Source organism: Brachycentrus maculatus, unplaced genomic scaffold (genome assembly GCF_059751285.1).
Source record: "Brachycentrus maculatus isolate JH-2025_06_01 unplaced genomic scaffold, ASM5975128v1 h1tg000586l, whole genome shotgun sequence".
Classification (NCBI taxonomy): Eukaryota; Metazoa; Arthropoda; class Insecta; order Trichoptera; family Brachycentridae; genus Brachycentrus; species Brachycentrus maculatus.
Window position 1 is genome coordinate 736998 of NW_028281326.1, and position 18771 is coordinate 755768.

The 18771-nt window shown below is 30.4% G+C and overlaps 1 protein-coding gene across 6 annotated transcripts in view; it reads left to right on the top strand.

Moving 5' to 3' along the window:
* The window catches only part of EndoA (SH3 domain containing GRB2 like, endophilin-A), a 150955-nt gene that overhangs the window by 62176 nt on the left and 70008 nt on the right, over positions 1 to 18771 (top strand). The window contains exons 1-2 of one of the 6 annotated variants that reach the window (XM_088273473.1): positions 9050 to 9107; positions 9334 to 9503. The exons of the other annotated variants lie outside the window; for them this stretch is intronic. The gene's annotated coding sequence lies outside the window, so the exon portion shown is untranslated. Of the gene's footprint in view, positions 1 to 9049; positions 9108 to 9333; positions 9504 to 18771 lie in introns of those variants that run through there. 6 annotated transcript variants of the gene reach the window in all.

Consider the following 18771-nt stretch of genomic DNA (forward strand, 5'->3'; position numbering starts at 1 on the left):
TAAATAAAAATAGAAATTTGTTACTTTACAAAGAAGGCACAAATTGTTGAAAAAAAAAATGATTAAAAAAATCAGAATAAAAGTAAACGAAGAAAAATTCATGTATTAATTTTTAAATCAAACACAGATTTTTTATTCTACTAAGTTGTATTTTATAAAAAAAAAACCACATAAAAATGAATATTGTGACAATTATGGCATTTTCAAATGAACGTCGTTTCATTTCGTTCGTTTGAAAATGCCATAACTAGGCGAAACAATTGTCATAATACTAATTTTTATGTTTTTTTTTAATAAAATACAACTTAGTACACTAAAAAATCTGTGTTTGATTTAAAAATTAATACATAAATTAAAATAGAATTATACAAATTAAACGCCAAATCAATAAATAAAGAAAAATTCTGTGGGATTCCACTTTAATGTGTCATTTTTATTTCTTATTATAAAATATCAGGTACTCAAAATGTTTTTTAAATTAATTTACCCGTTACTCAATTACTTTTTGTCGGATTCTTGAGATAAAAATAGTAAACCGAAATATAATCCATTAAATTTCTTTCTACATCAATCAGTCGACCTTTTCAGTCTATTTATCTAGCAGTCAGACGTTTCTGACTGGAATCGACGTTTTTATTTTGATTAAGGGCCGGTTTTACTAAGCCGTCTTAAACCTCCGTTAGGATGCTTAGTTCCATTTATCCAAGATATTTTTTTCAATGCAGGATTTTGATATTTTACAAAAATTACTAGAATGCAATGAATATGGATTATTCACAATATTTTGAGTGTGTTCAAATACTTGTTCACAAATCTGGATTATCTCCAATTATAGGAGTTATTTTCATATTACTTTTTGACATCTTTCTCCAATTTTTTTTGACATCACATCAAAGATGAAGAAGAATATGGAAGTCTGGACATTTACGGGGCTGACGGCCGTCATAGGCTGGTTTAAGTGATCACTTTACACACGTGTAACATTCACCAATTCTATACGTGTATTACACACGTGTAACAATGTAACACGTGTGTGATCACTTAGATCACACACGTGTAACATACACCAATTCTACCCATTATTGACAACCACACTACTCTAATTCTTGGAAGTTCTATATATATGAACTAATTTCGAAACTCTTTTGTCCGCCTCCGTAGTGTAATGGTCATTACGCCCGGCTACCGTTCTGGAGGTCCCGGGTTCGATTCCCAAGGGGGGTAAAAAAATATTAGTGATTTTTTCACTGTCATATTTATTCAATATTACCCTGGACTGGTACCTGAAGCGGAGGGCTGATCACCTTTCCTTCATGTGTAAACGATCAAGATAACACTGCGTTTATATGACGCACTGCCCTATGCACCATTGGGGTGCGGATAAGGGTTTAAAAAAAAAAAATCGAAAAATTGTTCTTGAATCACTAGAACTTCACTAGAGACATCTATTGGTGAGACGAAAATAATTTTTTATATAAGTATGTGAATATGAATTATGTTACAATTTACTGAACAAATCATGATAATAAATTAATAGTTTCTATATGCATGAATGGAAATGTTCAATATACTGATTTTTTTGATCGATGTTTTTTTCATTACATGGTTTGCAAACGTAACGAGTTTTTTTTTCTTTTACAGCCGTTTTTTTTGTAGAACTGTTGTGAACGAACATGATAAATGCTGTTTTTTATAAACAATTTGGTGGCATATTTAATTTAGTTTTTTTTAAGACTCAAAATGAAGGCTTAATGTAGGAGAGGGTTAAAATTCAGTATATTTGATCGTTCTGATGATAACCCCTTCAATGGCGACTTAAATGTTGGGTTGTGGTCCCGTGGTTAGTGTCGCGGACTCTTGAGTTTCTCGGTTCAAACGCACTATACCATAATTTGATACCTATTTCTAATAATGAGCCGCTTAGGCTCACAAAAATAGTATGAAATTGAAATATTTGTGTAAATAATAAAAACACAAATATTTCTCTTCAAAAATTATAAAACTTAAAAGTTGGAACATAAGAGTTTCGACACAAATGCATAGTAAGCCAGAAAAAAAACATTAATTTATGATCGGCCTTAACATTAAGGAATTCGATCTCGTCGAATAACAAAATGATTTATCAATATATCGGCTCTTAATTTTATTTCATATGAAAAATACTCTAAGCCTATCATTGAATAAACTTATTTGTTTATCCAGTGAAATTGTTAGATTATTTTAGTGTGTATGAATTAAGCTATCAAATAATTAAATTATATAGTATCAACAATTTTTTGACATCTCATCAAAGATGAAGAAGAATATGGAAGTCTGGGCATTTACGGGGCTGACGACCGTCATAGGCTGGTTTAAGTGATCACTTTACACACGTGTAACATTCACCAATTCTATACGTGTATTACACACGTGTAACAATGTAATACACGTATAGAATTGGTGAATGTTACACGTGTGTAAAGTGATCACTTAAACCAGCCTTTGACAGTCGTCAGCCCCGTAAATGCCCAGACTTCCATATTCTTCTTCATCTTTGATGAGATGTCAAAAAATAATATGAAAATAACTCCTGTAATTGGAGATAATCCAGATTTTGTGAACAAGTATTTGGACACACTCAAAATGTAGTATCAATAATGCATATTCATTATAAAATGCACGTTTTGATTATAATGAAAAGAAAAAATGATATGCTAATTTTTGATGTTTTTAAAAACACACAACAGCTTACTGTGATATTACTTATACTTATATTGTTGATATTGTCGAGCTTTTACGAAATAGATTTCCAACACATTTCGCATTTAATTTTGCAACTCCTCGAAGCTTTTCCGGTCCGACCCTTATCATTTTAATCCTTGGTATTAAATCTTTCGCTGAAGTTGACAGTTGTGACCAGTTGAACGTTTTCCAAAACGGACTCGGCAAACGGAACTGTAATTTTTAGTACAAGTGAAATATATTGTACTAATTTCCTTTATGTAACGATTCAGCATTTCTATCGTGAATTATTTATTCGTTTGCAAGTATTTTGTCAATATACGACAGTTACTGTACAAAAATGTTGATTATTTATTTATTTATGGCTACATTTTTAATTATTTATAAATAAAGTTCAACGAAAGTCCGTAAAATATAATAATTTAGCAGATCGTCATCACCTATATAATGATAGTAATAATAATTAGAATTTCAATTTTCAATATCAATTTATTTATTAATAATTGACATACACATAACAAAATAAAAATTGAAAGCGTAAACATTAAAATACATTAAAATCTTAAATATGCAAGAATTATTGCTAAAGGTGTAGAAGAGTCCCGCTTCGGAAAACTCCTTTAAACACATGGAACAGATAACATGGAAAGATAACAGATAATTTAAAAAGACCCATTTTTGTAAAATACTACCTCAAGGATGTTTATAAAGACTTGGATAATATTAGAATGATGATGCTAATGATAGACAAATAATATCCCACTCTCATCCACCCAGAATCGTCATTTTTCCCCCTTAAAATACTCGAAAAATCGTAGTTTTTGCATCTTTTCAATGTGCCAATGGAATATTATGTTCGACGAATTAAAAAAAATAGAGTACCTATCTTTTATAATTATTCAATATTCTATAAATTGTCTTTGGTATATTTAGTTTGCTATTATTGGTCAGTTTAAGATATAACAGTCAATTTTATATTTTCAAAAAATACACATGACATACATAGCACTAAAATTGAAGGATATATTTGCTAATTAGCTAGGATTTTGTTGAGTTCAAACCAACTCGTTGAACAGATTCTAAGAATACTGTAACTCAGTCGGTATGGTGCCTTTTTAAATTTTATTCTCGTTTACTTATCTTCAACTTTACCTATCTTTTCTTTAGAAAGTTTTGTAATCTTGTTTCGTTTATTTGGTTTGCTTTTGTTTCTTGAACGACTGGCTGTTTAATAAGTTAAACTTGAAGATGAACCGATTTGCTTGCCTTTTATATAAACGCTTAAAGTTTAAATTGAAAAAAATCACGTTTATTTTATGTTGAGGAATATCCTGTCATAAAAAAATAAAGCAATATTAGTACTTAAAATATTGACATTACTTCTGAAGTAAAGAACATTTTTGTAAATTGCTTGTTAAAGAATCCAAATGGAGCTGTAATTAAGAGTTTGTGTGTGTTTTTTTTCATTAGATCGTATTTAATTTTTTTTCTTCAAATTTCATGTATTACTTTACAAGATTAGACTAGCCCACCTTCGCCTCCGTAGTGTAATGGTCAGCGCGCTCAGCTGCCGTTCTGGACGTCCCGGGTTCGATTCCCAGGGGGGGGTCAAATAAATTTAAGTGATTTTTTCACTCTTTACCCTGGACTGGTACCTGAAGCGGAGAGCTGATCACCTTTCCTTCATGTGTTAATAATGATCGTGATGCAGTGCCCTATGCACCATCGGGTGCCCTATGCACCCGCCTTCGGTGTGCATTCAAACCGGGATGAAGGTTTGAATACACACCGAAGATTTCTCTCGAAAATAATATCATCGTACGTCTCAATTATAGCTTTAATTATAATTGAATTGTTTTCTTGCGTCACAAATTCAGCTCGAGTTTGTCGGTTAAATATTTACTAATAATTGTGTCGCCTACTTTCAACATCCGCCAGATCCATGTAAGTCGATTTTACAAAAAATGCAAAATTCTCCGGGTAACATTTATGTTTCAAAGATTTATCTATCTTTAGATAAAATGTTATGAAACAGAGAATTTTCCCATTTATTTGTTTTTTTTTTAAGTATTTAAAAAGAACACGAGACACAATCCGATTATGACGTCATCTTAATTTTTGACCTATCCCCGATCTCTGATTGGCCGATATGGGTCAGAAAGCAAGTTTTATGAATATAGTGGAATTTAAAATACAACGCTATTTTTAAGTATTTTTTAGCAGGGTTTTCAAGTGTATAAATATTTTAAACAATAAAACCCACAATTGGAATTCCGATAGAGTATGTATTTTAAAATCTTATCAAATTGGATCTGGCGGATTTTGAAAATAGGTGACACAATTAATAAGTCACAATTACTCATACCCTTTACGAAGCAATTTGCTCAGAAACAAACGTTCTTGTGCATATTAAATTGATATTAATTAAATTAATGACAAGCATTAGTCGCCAAGGACTCGATTAATCCGTACGAATTCCTCCTTAAACAAAAGCTTAATAAAGTGCCTTGTAAAACGCCCCCATTCGATTTCAGGAACGGGGAGAGAGTTCCGGCTGAATTTCAGGAAGCGAAACGATTTCAGATATTCCAAATTCCTTTCCGGACATTCTTCGCCTTTTCCTGAAGCAATTTCAACGGACAAAACATTCCTAATGTGTTTTAACTTCTACATTATATAGGTACTGCAGAAGTACATAATATTTACATCATTTTGATGATCTTCTTCATCTATATATTTCCTTCATTACTTTATATTGGGTTGATGCAAAAGTTTTGACCGTTTTTTACATTAATTTTTTTTTATTTTTTTTTTCTTGTGTATTATTTATTTAATAAATTATATAATTTCCATCAGTTCTTATAACCTTCTCCCATTTTTCTATCAACTTATAAATACCAGTAGTATAAAATTCCGTGGATTTTTATGCGAAAAATGAAGTAAGGGGTGTTTTTACCTGCTCTATTGAATAATTTTTTCATCATTTAATTTTTTTTGCAGTGATCGGAATAAATAAAAATCAGAAAGAGCAAGATCTGGAAAATACAGTGGATGCTTGATAACATCCGAATTTAACTCATTTAGCTTGTGTTGGGTCATCATAGCCACATGTGGTCGCGCGTTGTCGTGATGAAACACTGCCCCTTTTCTGTTTACCAATTCTGGTCAATCCTTTTGAAGGACCATGTTCAATTTGGATAATTGCTAACAATATCATTCTGCTGTACTTGTCTTATCGTGTTCCAAGAGTTCAAAATACACAATACCCTTATTATTCCACCAAACACAAAGTATAACTTTTTTATGGATTTCGGCCTTCGATGGGGCTTGTCCAGGTATAGTCCAATGTCTTTTTCTTGTCACGTTGTTGTACACGGCCCATTTCTCATCTCCCGTCACCAAACGATGCAAAAAAGGTTCATGTTTTTGTCTCGCACTCAAAGCAACGCGCGTTGAAACACGATCCAATAAATTGGCAGCCGACAATTGATCAGGTATCCAAACGTCGTACCGCGAAACCATTTCCATACGCTTCAAATGTCTTAATGCGATTATTTGGTTGACTCCCATCATTGACACAATCTCCCTAATGGTTAGACGTGGATTGGTGTCAATTATGACTTTTAATTCGTTGTCATCAGACTTCAATGGCCGCACGGTACGTGGTTTATCAATGAGTGAAAAATCTCCAGATCGGAATTTTGCAAACCATCTTCGTACCTGTCGAACTTTGATGACATCTGCTCCATACACTTCACAAATGTTTTTGGTTGCCACACTCGCGGTATTGTCTTTACGGAATTCATAAAGTAAACAATGACGTAAATGCACTTTATCGAACGACATTTTGAAAAAATACAAGGGGTTATTACTGTACTCTGGCCAGGCCAAAACTAAATAGAAAGTAGAGGGAAAGCATCCTTTATACAATGGAATCATAAAAAAAGAAGATACTATTCATAATTTATGAAAAAATTTTTTTTTACCTGGGATCATAAAAAACGGTCATTACTTTTGCATCAACCCAATATATTCCCATATTCTTCGTCATCTATGTTAAAAAGATGTCAAAAATATAAAAATAACTCCTTAGTGAAGATAATCCAGATTGGTGAACAAGTATTTGGACGCACTCAAAATGTTGTAAATAAAATATGTGTTTAAATTATTAGCTACATCATTTTTTAAGAAAAATCATGTTTTCAGGTGGTTCTCAGTATGTGAATATAATCCAGGGTTCAGAAAAGCTTACTTCAATCCTACATAGATGGCCATCTTGAACTCATTTATAATGTGTCACGAGATTGATTAATATACGAGTATATAGGAGTATATAGGAGTTCCAAAAAATTGAGTAGTGTAGTTGTCAATCATGGATAAAATTGGTGAAGGTTGCACGTGTGTAAAGTGATAAATTAACCAGCCTTTGACAGTTCTTAAGCCCTTTTAATACGTAGACTTTTATATTCATTTTCATCTATGTTGAGATGTTAAAATGTAAAAATAACTCCTAAGTAGAGAAAAAGCAGATTTGGACACACTCAAACGTTGTAAATAAATCCATTTTTAATTAATGTTTTACTTAGTAAATACCACTTTTCCTTAAAATTTTCTGTGACACGTGTTTCGATGCATTCCGCATCATTTTCAAATACCGAAAATGATGCGGAATGCATCGAAACACGTGTCACGGTAGATTTTAAGGAATAGTGGTATTTACTTAGTTAAACATTAATTAAAAATGGATAGATGTTACCACAAAGTGACTGCCGAATCAATTAATGAAAAGTTGTAAATAAATTTTATTCCTCCGGTTACGACATTTAGACGACTTTTTATGCATATGATGCTAAAATTTTTTATTATTATTTGTTTTGGTAAATATTTTTGTACGAATATTGAAAGCTTATTGCCAAGAAGCAATATCTTCTATCCACCCGAAACAGCATAGCGAGAACGATCTGATTTGTACTAAACTTTCATTCTTTTAAACTTGATGCAAATTGATATGCCTTGTTCTTCATTTTATTCTTTATTTTCATACGTCAAAGTAGTGCATCCGGATATTTGTTGCATGAAGTTTTCCGGTATGCACCCGTAAACTCGGAAGCACTCGTGGAAAGTTCTTAATATATCGAGCTTTCTTCTCCGTCCCCCCGTTTCCGCCTCGCAACTGGAAAAGCTGTGACAAACGGTTAAGGTTCTGATACACGCAGGATTCTAAAAACTTCATTTTACACCTTTCTTTCAATGAATTTTAATTTGTTAAAATTGGCCATATTCTTTAAAAAATATACATTTCTTTTAAGGTAAATTTTAAGAGGGAACTCGCAGCCTAAAAAAATATATATGGGATATTGACATTTTTAGAATATTCTTGTATATTGATTTTTTTAAACTCCTCCTTTGAATAACCCTTTTTTTTAAAACCAAATTTTGTATTTGTAAGAAAAACTTTTTGGTTTCATTACGAAAACTGTTATTTTAAACAAAAAATCCATTACGTCAAATGTTACCTGACTTTAATGAAAATAAGTGATTTCCGTTTATTGGGCCCTAATAGAGATACATTTCTCACTTCAATTTCAAATCAATTTTTAATACTTACTAAAATCCTTATATAATATAAAACAAAATGTTATCCGTTAATTCAAAATCTTTAAACTCCTAACATAATTTACTGATTACTCTGAAATTATGACAGGCGTGCTTTTATATGATAACTTATGTGACGATTATAGGAAAAAAAATCAGATTTTTATATTGCAATGGGAGCGTCATCTCTTAAACGAATGAGTACATTATATTTTGAAATTAAAATTAGATACATCATAAAAACATCACTAAAAATCATTTTGTAATGGATTACATACTGTTCGCCTTAAATCGTTCAGTAAAGAGGTTCGGAAATGAAGAAGCATAAAAATACAATTTTTATTTGAGTTTTTTGCTGATATATACAAAATTCTACGCGCCTGTGTTAAAATTCGTCATTGGGCGATTCATCTGTCTGAACCTTTCCTAATTGTGCGCGCTGCATTCTGCGCATCCCTCACTGACTCCCGACAACGGTTTAACTATAACCTGCAGATGAAGCTCCTGAAAATACGTACCTTTGCTTTCAGTTGAGCGTTAAACGCCGCCGAACAATCGGGTTCCGTCTTTGTTGTTGGATCCCCAGTTGACCGTAACCGTCGGGTAAAAAGTATAGAAATTGTATAGCTCGAACGCCGGTTTGTGGTAACCGAGATATCGAACCGTTGTGGCTCAATGCCACCCACGCTCGTAGGAGTCTTTTTCTGAATCGTAGCGCTGTCGTAGCATAGCCAGATATAGGCAGACCGCCGTAGCTTTTGGACGTGTTCCGACGATTCGCAATTACGAAGGCAAGCCTTAACAAAGTGCACATTTCAGTAGTAAATCGTACAATTCGAGTATTTTTAACCGTAGTAGCTTGTAGTATTGTATTAAATTAACAGTCGTATTATTTTTTGTTGTTTGGTGTGTTTGATTTGTGTGCGTTTTTTTTATTGTTCTCTGGATTGTTCTGTTTCGTAATCGGAGTGGTTCAACTTGGTTTTATTTGTGTTTTTGTTCGTTGTTTTATTACAGGATCGTCACTGTGTTCCCGGGTATTACATCCAGTAAACGCTTGTGTTTTTTTGTGTGTGAATATTTACGAACAAAGGCAACGGGTTGCGTACGAGGCTAGACTTTTCTAGAGTGGAAAGCGTACGTTTTTCTTGCTTTTAATTGGATAAAAGCACGTGAGAAGTTTTCAGGTATAAAAATACATTTTCTATTTATAATTCTAGAAGTTTCATTCATTATTTCTTAAAACTTACGCGGTATTAAAAAAACATTATTTTACTAAAAAGGTTGTCATAAATTCCCATTATCTAAATTTTTTATTTCATTTTCATTCGATTTCGATAGCCTACACAAACGTGTAGAGTACGGGTATGCAACCCCAAGTGTTATATCTTTGGTACTTTTTACATATTTCTTCCCCATTTGCTTTCTCATACAGCGATGACGTCATTCACCCTGACCTCCTTCACTTACGTCATCTGTGTCCGATCCAATATATTCCACTCCTAGATCCGAGAATCTGGAGCGCAGGACTTGTCACCTTGCCTTTACGATCAAGTTAACGCCACGTCCATCCGAAGTGGTACCCTTCGCACTATTGATTGCGAATTTCAGAGAAATTTAAAAGAAAATCTTTATTTTCAGATTGCTCGATGTCATTTAAATTTGTGATTATTGCATAATACATATATATTTAACACTTTTTTAAAATGTCCATGTAGCCATTTTTAAAAATGGGAATCATGTTGTGGAAGAGTGGTCTTCAACATTGAAACTTTGACAGCAACTAGCAGAAATACAATATATTTTTAATTAATGTTTTACTTCGTAAATACCACTATTTCTTAAAATCTACTGTGACACGTGTTTCTCAAGTAAAACATTGATTAAAAATGGATAAATTTTACCACAAAGTAACTGCCGAATCAATTAATAAAATACAATCTGACTATTAGATAATTTAATGCAAGACTATTAGATATATATTTTATGTAGACGTTATGCAAGTAATTCACAAAAAATATGATCCGTTTTTAGAGAACTCTAAGAGGTTATGAGAGATACCTACCTGGAGTTAATGAATTTATTGTTAACTTCCTACCTAATTATCCATCGCTCTGCAGTGGTAGGCAGAGATAATAGAACGCCACAAGACTCTGTCAAAGAAACAGTGGGAAATTCAACCAAGCGATTCACAATAAAGGTCCGTGACGTAACAAGCAGTCTTTTCCATACTTGTCTATATATATATATATATATATATATATATATATATATATATATATATATATATATATATATATATATATATATATATATATATATATATATATATATATATATATATATATATATATATATATATATATATATATATATATATATATATATATATATATATATATATATATGTATATATATATATGTATATATATATATGTATATATATATATGTATATATATATATGTATATATATATATGTATATATATATATATGTATATATATATATATATATATATATGTATATATATATATATATATATATATATATATATATATACATATATATATATATATATATATATATATATATATATATATATATATATATATATATATATATATATATATATATATATATATATATATATATATATATATATATGTATATATATATATATATATATATATATATATATATATATATATATATATATATATATTTATATATATATATATATATATATATTTATATATATATATATATATATATATATATATATATATATATATATATATATATATATATATATATATATTCTTTTGTTTTAGATAGTTAATTCAAGATAAGCCAATTTCTTCCGACCTTGCATAACCTTTCCTCTGTTACCGGTCTTCCGATATTTTACATTCTAATAAACGATAAAAAATCATTTTATGATAGCTTCTCCCAATCTATCTGATACGGCTTAAAATTATCTGTCAATGTCGCTTATTTTTATTCATTGTCTTTCATTTAAGGACGACCAAACTGATATACATACCTAAGTATGTTCCTACACGTTGTTTCGTTCAAACTCCTATATCCTTGTCAAAAATAACTCACCGTAAAGGTCAATTGATGTAACCTGCGTAATTGAACGCTTTCTTCTTCCACGCCCACACTCGTTTTTGTACATTCATGTGACATTCAATATGCCTGTTATTAAAATGTTGAAAATGTGGTTCATATTTTATTACGCCACATTCTGTAATAGATCTGCCTTGAATAGGAGATTCTGCCTTGTATGTTAAAAAATAAACCTTTTTTAATGATGCGTACATGAATGTCGTGTTCGGTAAATATAATATATAATGATAATAAGGGAGCGATTCCTCCCACACCCCACAAAATTACGTATGAACAAGATTAACCTTTCCCTGCATTGTTGAGATAAGTATTCACCCCTTAAAAAATTATACAATTAATTTATGTACTTCGTTTCCTTTTAACAGTGTAGCTGACGCGTTAATTCGAAAAATAACTATTCACTATCGTAAATTTATTTATTGATTTGGCGTTTAATTTGTAGAACTGCATTTTAATTTATGTATTAATTTTTAAATCAAACAGATTTTTTGAGTCTACTAAGTTTTATTTTATTATATGAACAAACAATGAACAAACATTCGTTTGAAAATGCCAGAACTAGGCGAAGCAATTGTCACAATATAAATTTTTATCTGTTTTTTTTTTAAATAAAATAAAACTTAGTGGACTCGAAAAATCTGTGTTTGATTTAAAAATTAATACATGTATCATAAATTAAATGTTTCTTCTAACAAATTTTATGCTTGACAATACAACTTGAGATGCGAAAAATTCGCTAAATATATTAAATTATTTACTTGAATGCCAGTGGTACTTGACACGCGTCGTTGTGGCTCAGTCTGGTTAAATGGAAAAGAAATAAAACCTAAGGCACCTATTTTTAATATGACTCATTTCAGAATGGTTGTGATGTAATGAAAATATTAAAAATCTATGAAACATCAAAATAATTCAATCGAAAAATATCTAAATGTTAAGTAATGGCAGCTGTCAAGAAGCACGATGTCCACCATGTGTAATGTTGTTGTTAATTTCAACAGATGGCGCTGTCATTTTGGTCTAAAGAGCGATTAAAAATATATGTTTTTGCCTGTTACACGTACAAACACCAATCACGTACATGTAAAAAATTAACTGAATTTAAAAATATGTGCATATCCAAAAGCAACGTTTTGTCAAAATTTCATAGCAATCGGGAAATAACTCTGGGAGATTTCAGATTTTGAACAAACGAACATTTTGGATAGATAGATGGACACGCGCGAATCCGAATGCAACGCTGTGTCAAAATTTCGTAGCAATCGGTGAATAAACGATTTAAAATAATGAACGAATTTATTTTGAACACAAAAAAATATTTCACAATTTCGGCAAAAGGATTGTATACATTTTTCAACATATAAATGGACCGTTTTATTTTTTAGGATAAAGTAGATTTCGACTCGTCTTCTTTAGTGACGTCTTTCATCCGTCATAATATATCCTGGAAAAGCCTTTTCCCTTACAATGAAGGAATCCTTACGGTGATTGACAAATCTCTCATTTCGTCGAATCTAGACGTGAAGGAGGTCTTCCAGCTATCTGACAGCTGTCTAATCTCTCGCTAACTCTAACCGGCGGGATAACTCCGTGAATAATACATAAAGTTTACACGAGATTATAGTTAAACTTGCCCAGGATGTACGAGATTTTAATCTGGCGTTAACACGGAAAACTGTTTCAGGGAGCGTTCAACTGTTGAAGCGATAGTGAGTTTCGTACATTTTTCGTTTACAGTTAAACTAAACCTATTATATAAACTCCATTAGTTTCTTTATTTATAGATTTGGCATATAATTTGTAGAACTCCGTTTAAATTTATATATTATGTATTAAAATCAAACACTGATCTAAAATCTAATAAATTGTATTTTATTCTATTATTTTTTTGACATCTTATCATAGATGAATAAGAAAATGGAAGTATGGGAATTTACGGCGCTTACGGCCGTCGTATGGTGGTTTAAGTGATCACTTTACACACGTGTAAAATTCACCAATTCTAGCCACGATTGAGAACCGCACTACTACTAATATTCTTGGAACTTCTAAATATATTGTTCAAATTCAAAAGATAGTGCTGTGAATTAATTTGAATTTCGCTAGAGACATCTATGTAAAGATGAGAAAAGCTTTTTATAAAGCAGAAACTCTTTCATTTGTATGTGGATCAGAATCCAGGATTTTATTCTTGAGTGTATTTTATTATTAAATAAAAACACATAAATAAAATTTCTTACAATTATTTCGCCTTGTGCCATGAGTTTCAAAATGCAATAACAATTGTCGTAAATTTTATTTTTATGTGTTTTTAATAATAAAATACAATTAAGCAGACAATCAGTGTTTGATTTTAAAATGGTTTCATTTTTGTTACCAAAATAACCAGCTGCCTGACGTTTAAAATAGAACCCATTCAGGGATCCAAAATGAACGAACTGAAAAAATACTTTATGGAAATATATTTGTGTCAGTGATAAGTTATATTTTCTCATTTTTCCCTTTAAAGATGGTTATTTTCTTGTGTTTTTATATATATCTTATTACCATACCCTTTTTTTTATTTTATAATTTTGCAATTTGCGCTGTGCTCGTGTTGTTTAATTTTTTATCTCTTTATTTTTAACTTTCTTATTTGTGTTTCAGCCTTGTCCTTGTTAAACTTAATCCCAAAATGAGCAATGGAAATTACTCATCGGGAATATTATATATGTGACTAATGTATATATAGTTATATGTTTTAAAATAAATAAATAAGAATTTAGCACAAAAAAGACTAGTCAAAATCTGTGCTAAAAGATGTGAAAAAAAAATCATTTTGGTCCATTAAAAAAATGGTATTAAAAAAAATCACACATTAATTATGTGTGATTGTGTTGACATAGTTTAGACACGTGGAACGAATGAGTGAAGCGTTCTATTATCACTGCCTACCTCTCCAGCGTGGTGGTTAATTAGTTAATTGATAATATAACCTAAATTTTCATTTTCCGACGATTCGTTAATTAAAATATCTTAATATCTAAAGAATGATAAGGAGAAAGTAGCTTTGTGTATTACCATACCACAAAGTTAACAATGCTTTTAAAAACTAACTAACTAACCATCACGCCGCTTCCCCGCAGGGGTAGGCAGAGAGAATAGAGCGCCACACCACTCTGTCCTTGCAAACATTCTTAGCCTCTTCCACGTTCATGCATCTCCTCATACATACTCGCCGATTGTTACGACTCCTAACCTGACCACTTTCAAGTATTTGGCATACCTGATCGTGCCATGTTTTTCTCGGTCTTCCTCTGCTTCTTTTCCCACTAACATTCGCCTCATAAATTTGTTTTACCGTTCTTTCGTCACTCATTCGTTCCACATGTCCAAAACATCTTAACACACCATTCTTAATTTTATCGATAATGCTTATCTCAGCTTTGCATTCCTTCCTTATTTCACTATTCGCACATCTATCATACATCGCTTTGTCGCACATTCTTCTTAGAGATCGCATTTCGACTGCATTCAGTCTACTTTCATCCTTCTTTTGCCAACTCCATGTTTTTAATATACAAAATATTAATGCTTTTAATATACAAAATATTATTAAAACGTTTCATAATTCCGCCCAACATTTTTTTTAATAAATAGAAATGGAAGGACGTTTTCTTTCATGTACGTTGAGTGTGTAAAAATCTTTTGAAATATTCTGATATAAGTCTGAATATGACGTCGTATAACTTTTTAATACCTGTTACATGTATTTTGACGAAGGAACGAACTTGTCTATTGCCTAAATCGGATTACGTTTTTCGGCAAAAAAAAATATATGTGTCGAATTGGAGATACGACATACCGTGATTTCATTCCATACTTTGGTCGAGTTTTTTGACTCGACAAAGAAAACTTTCGATTCTGAATACATTTTCATTTGATTTGAAAACTCCCTTTCATCTGATATTTTGCTGACAAATAATAATTCTATATCACGATATTACTTATGCTCGTATTTATTTGTTATATTTCTTTTGTCGTGTGATTTGGAATTATACAATTTTCGTGTATTTCATTTAAAGATATTTTATAGGGAGGATACATATTTGAAAAAATCAAATTTGTCTTATATATATATATTTTTTTTAAGGAATAATCCGCAAAGCCTCTATTTTAGAGGGTTGTCTGCAGATAGGATATTTAAGTTTATGTGAAAAATACATTACAAACACTCAAACCAATAGAACATAAATATTTCTTGAATTCATTTTGGTGATCGATTGCCGAGGATCGAACCCGCAACGCCAGTTTCGCAGTAGAGCGCCTGTTACTAACTAACTAACTGACTAACCATGACGCCGTTTCCCCGCAGTGGTAGGCAGGTAGAACGCCACACCGCTCTGCCTTTGTAAACATTCTTCGCCTCCTCCAAATTTATGCATGTCCTCATACATACCCATCGATTATTTCGACTCTTGAAAAAAACCGTCAAAAATATGTTAATTATTATGTATTTGGTTTAAAATCTTATTTAAACTTCATGTTATTGCCATTAATTATGAATAATTTATACGTTAGTATATTTTTATTCATATTTTATTCATGTGCGATAAAAGTGCACAGGATGCTTTGGATAAGGACACAAATGATATAAAAATATTATTATTTATTTTTTCAAAAAACATCCGGTTAAATGTTTAATCAAAGCTACACGATAGAATGAAATTTACTTATCTCATAGCTAAAGATACAAAATAACTTGGACATGCATAATTACATTTATACAATTCATGTACATTCATATACTTCTGTTAGTATTTTTAAAAACATAAATATGTAAATAAATAGTAAAATATTATACGAATATACTGAAAAATAAAGGGCTTGAAACTATAAGGTACAAAAGTAGGATTGTGGTGTTAATGTGTTAAAAACACCACAATTTTTATGTTAAAAAAAATTGTTAATGATACATAATATTTATGCACGCGTTTCAATCTTTAAATTCAATACATTTTTCAGGTAAGCCTAAGCGGATTTGCTTGTATGTAGAAATCAAGTTGTGGCAGGGTGGGATCGAACCTAGAAACTATGATCTTCGGGATCACCACTCGAAACGATTGTTTTCAGTAAAGCCCACTGTCAATCATTATTTTACTTGAAGGTTTTTTAAAAGTAGTTATTTAACCCAATATTATTCGCATTAAAAAGCATAGCAACGTAGTATTTATTATTATTTTTTTTATTTGGCGTTAATTTTTTGGAATAATATCTACATATAATATTTTTAATATGAATTAAATAAAATATTTTAAATATAAAAATTAAAACATTTACATGAGAACACTTTTTTGAGTTTATTCATGTAAACACGACTAGTTTTTAGAACTAGAGATGTTCTTACCAACAGGTGAAAATACAAGCTATTTGTTTGAGTTTGTATATTCACCTGTTGATGAGAACATCGGTAGTTTTCGAAACTAATCCTTTTTACATTAATAAACTCAAAGAGGTCTTATACAAGTATTAAATTTTTATATTTAAATCACGTAGTATTTTCATACATTTTTCTTTCGCTTTGCGTATATAATTTTTACATACGAATATTAAAAAAATGAAATGAAAATTGGTTTCTTGTTTTATTTTTTATGCTTCGTAACATTTATATTCAAAGTTAATTATATTGTTAAAATGATGACTTCTGATTTTCGTTGATCATTCGCATTTATTTTTTTTTTATAAAAAAAGAAATATTTGTGTTTTTATTATTTATACAAATATTTCAATTTCATACTATTTCTGTTAGCCTAAGCGGCTCATTATTAGAAATAGGTATCAAATTGTGGTAGAGTGGGTTCGAACCGAGAAACCCTGACTTCAGAGTCCGCGAAACTAACCACGGGACCTCAACCCGACACGAATATTATTGTGTTATTCTAAATTAAGGGGTATGCTATTAAATCTATAGAAATACTACATTGCCGTGTCCCATAATACAATTTTTTTACCGTAAATCATTTGAATCTCTATGTTTTCCAGGTTTTTTTTCTCCATATTTAGTACATAAATATATATAAAAAATTGTTATCATAAACTGTTGGATCCATTTTTTTTATCTGTATCTACTTGTATTTTTTTTAACATCAGCTCAATAAGTGTTCCGCATTTCCGTATCTCTACTGTTAATTTTGATTTATACTCGCTACGGGAGTTTTAATCTCAGCACTTGATGCTTTTTAAAACTATTCTCAGTCACTCGAAATAGTTTCTGGAATATCTCTCTAACGTTTCATTTGTGTTAACATTTCGTTATTTCAATAGTCTTTGCTACATAACTAAAAAAACAACAGTTCGTATTTTTCAACTAGAAATATTTTTGAGTACTTATATCACTTCAGATATGTCATTAATTGATATTTATTTTATAATTAGAATATAACTTTATTTTAAAATCGCTATATGAGTGATTTTAAAACAAAGTTATATTTAAATTATAAAATAGAAAATCACAAAGTTAGTGCTTCAAATATAAATTAAATTAATATTTATTTATTTATGTTCTTGTCCATAATGTATTATATGTCCATCGGCTTATTGCGATGAAGCTGTATTTTCCAGCCAACTAAAAACAGACGAATGATGACTAAAGTTTAAACCTTATGCAGCCATTTGAAATCAGAGGACAGATAGTGCTTGTACATACATATAAACGAACTAAACACAAGTTCAGCTCAGACGAATCTTAATCATTGATAAGATTTTTGGATAAAAATTCTTAAATGATGCGGAATGTTTTAAAACACGTGTCATAATATCGCTCACTCCTTTTAAGAACGTCATAAATCGAAAATCGTAAATTTTCAGTTGTGCATGTTTTTGGAATGCCCAGAAAATAAACTATATGCCAGCAAAAGAGGCATATTTTTAACTTAATATTTACCCGCTACAGGGCAAAGAGTGGTGTTTTTTGCATTTTAAAGAAAAGGTATTGTTTGATATTTTTTTTTAAATATACTTAATATTTTTCAAATGGAGTAAAAACCTTCAGGTTTTACCTTAAAAGATCTGTTGGTCAGTAAAAAGTTCAAAAAGTGGCTTGATATTTATTTTTAAAACATTGTATTATATTTTTAAACTTTAAAAACGATCTCCTGAAAAATCAAGTTTTTTGATTTATGACGTTCTTGAAAGGAGTGAGCGATATATTTAAAGAAAAAGTGGTAATTTACCAATCAAAAATTGTTTATGAATAAATATTTGTGTTAGTGATTAGTTATATTTTCTCTTTTATTTTCCTTTAAACATGCTTCTTACCTTATGTTTTTTATATGCCTATTTACTGTA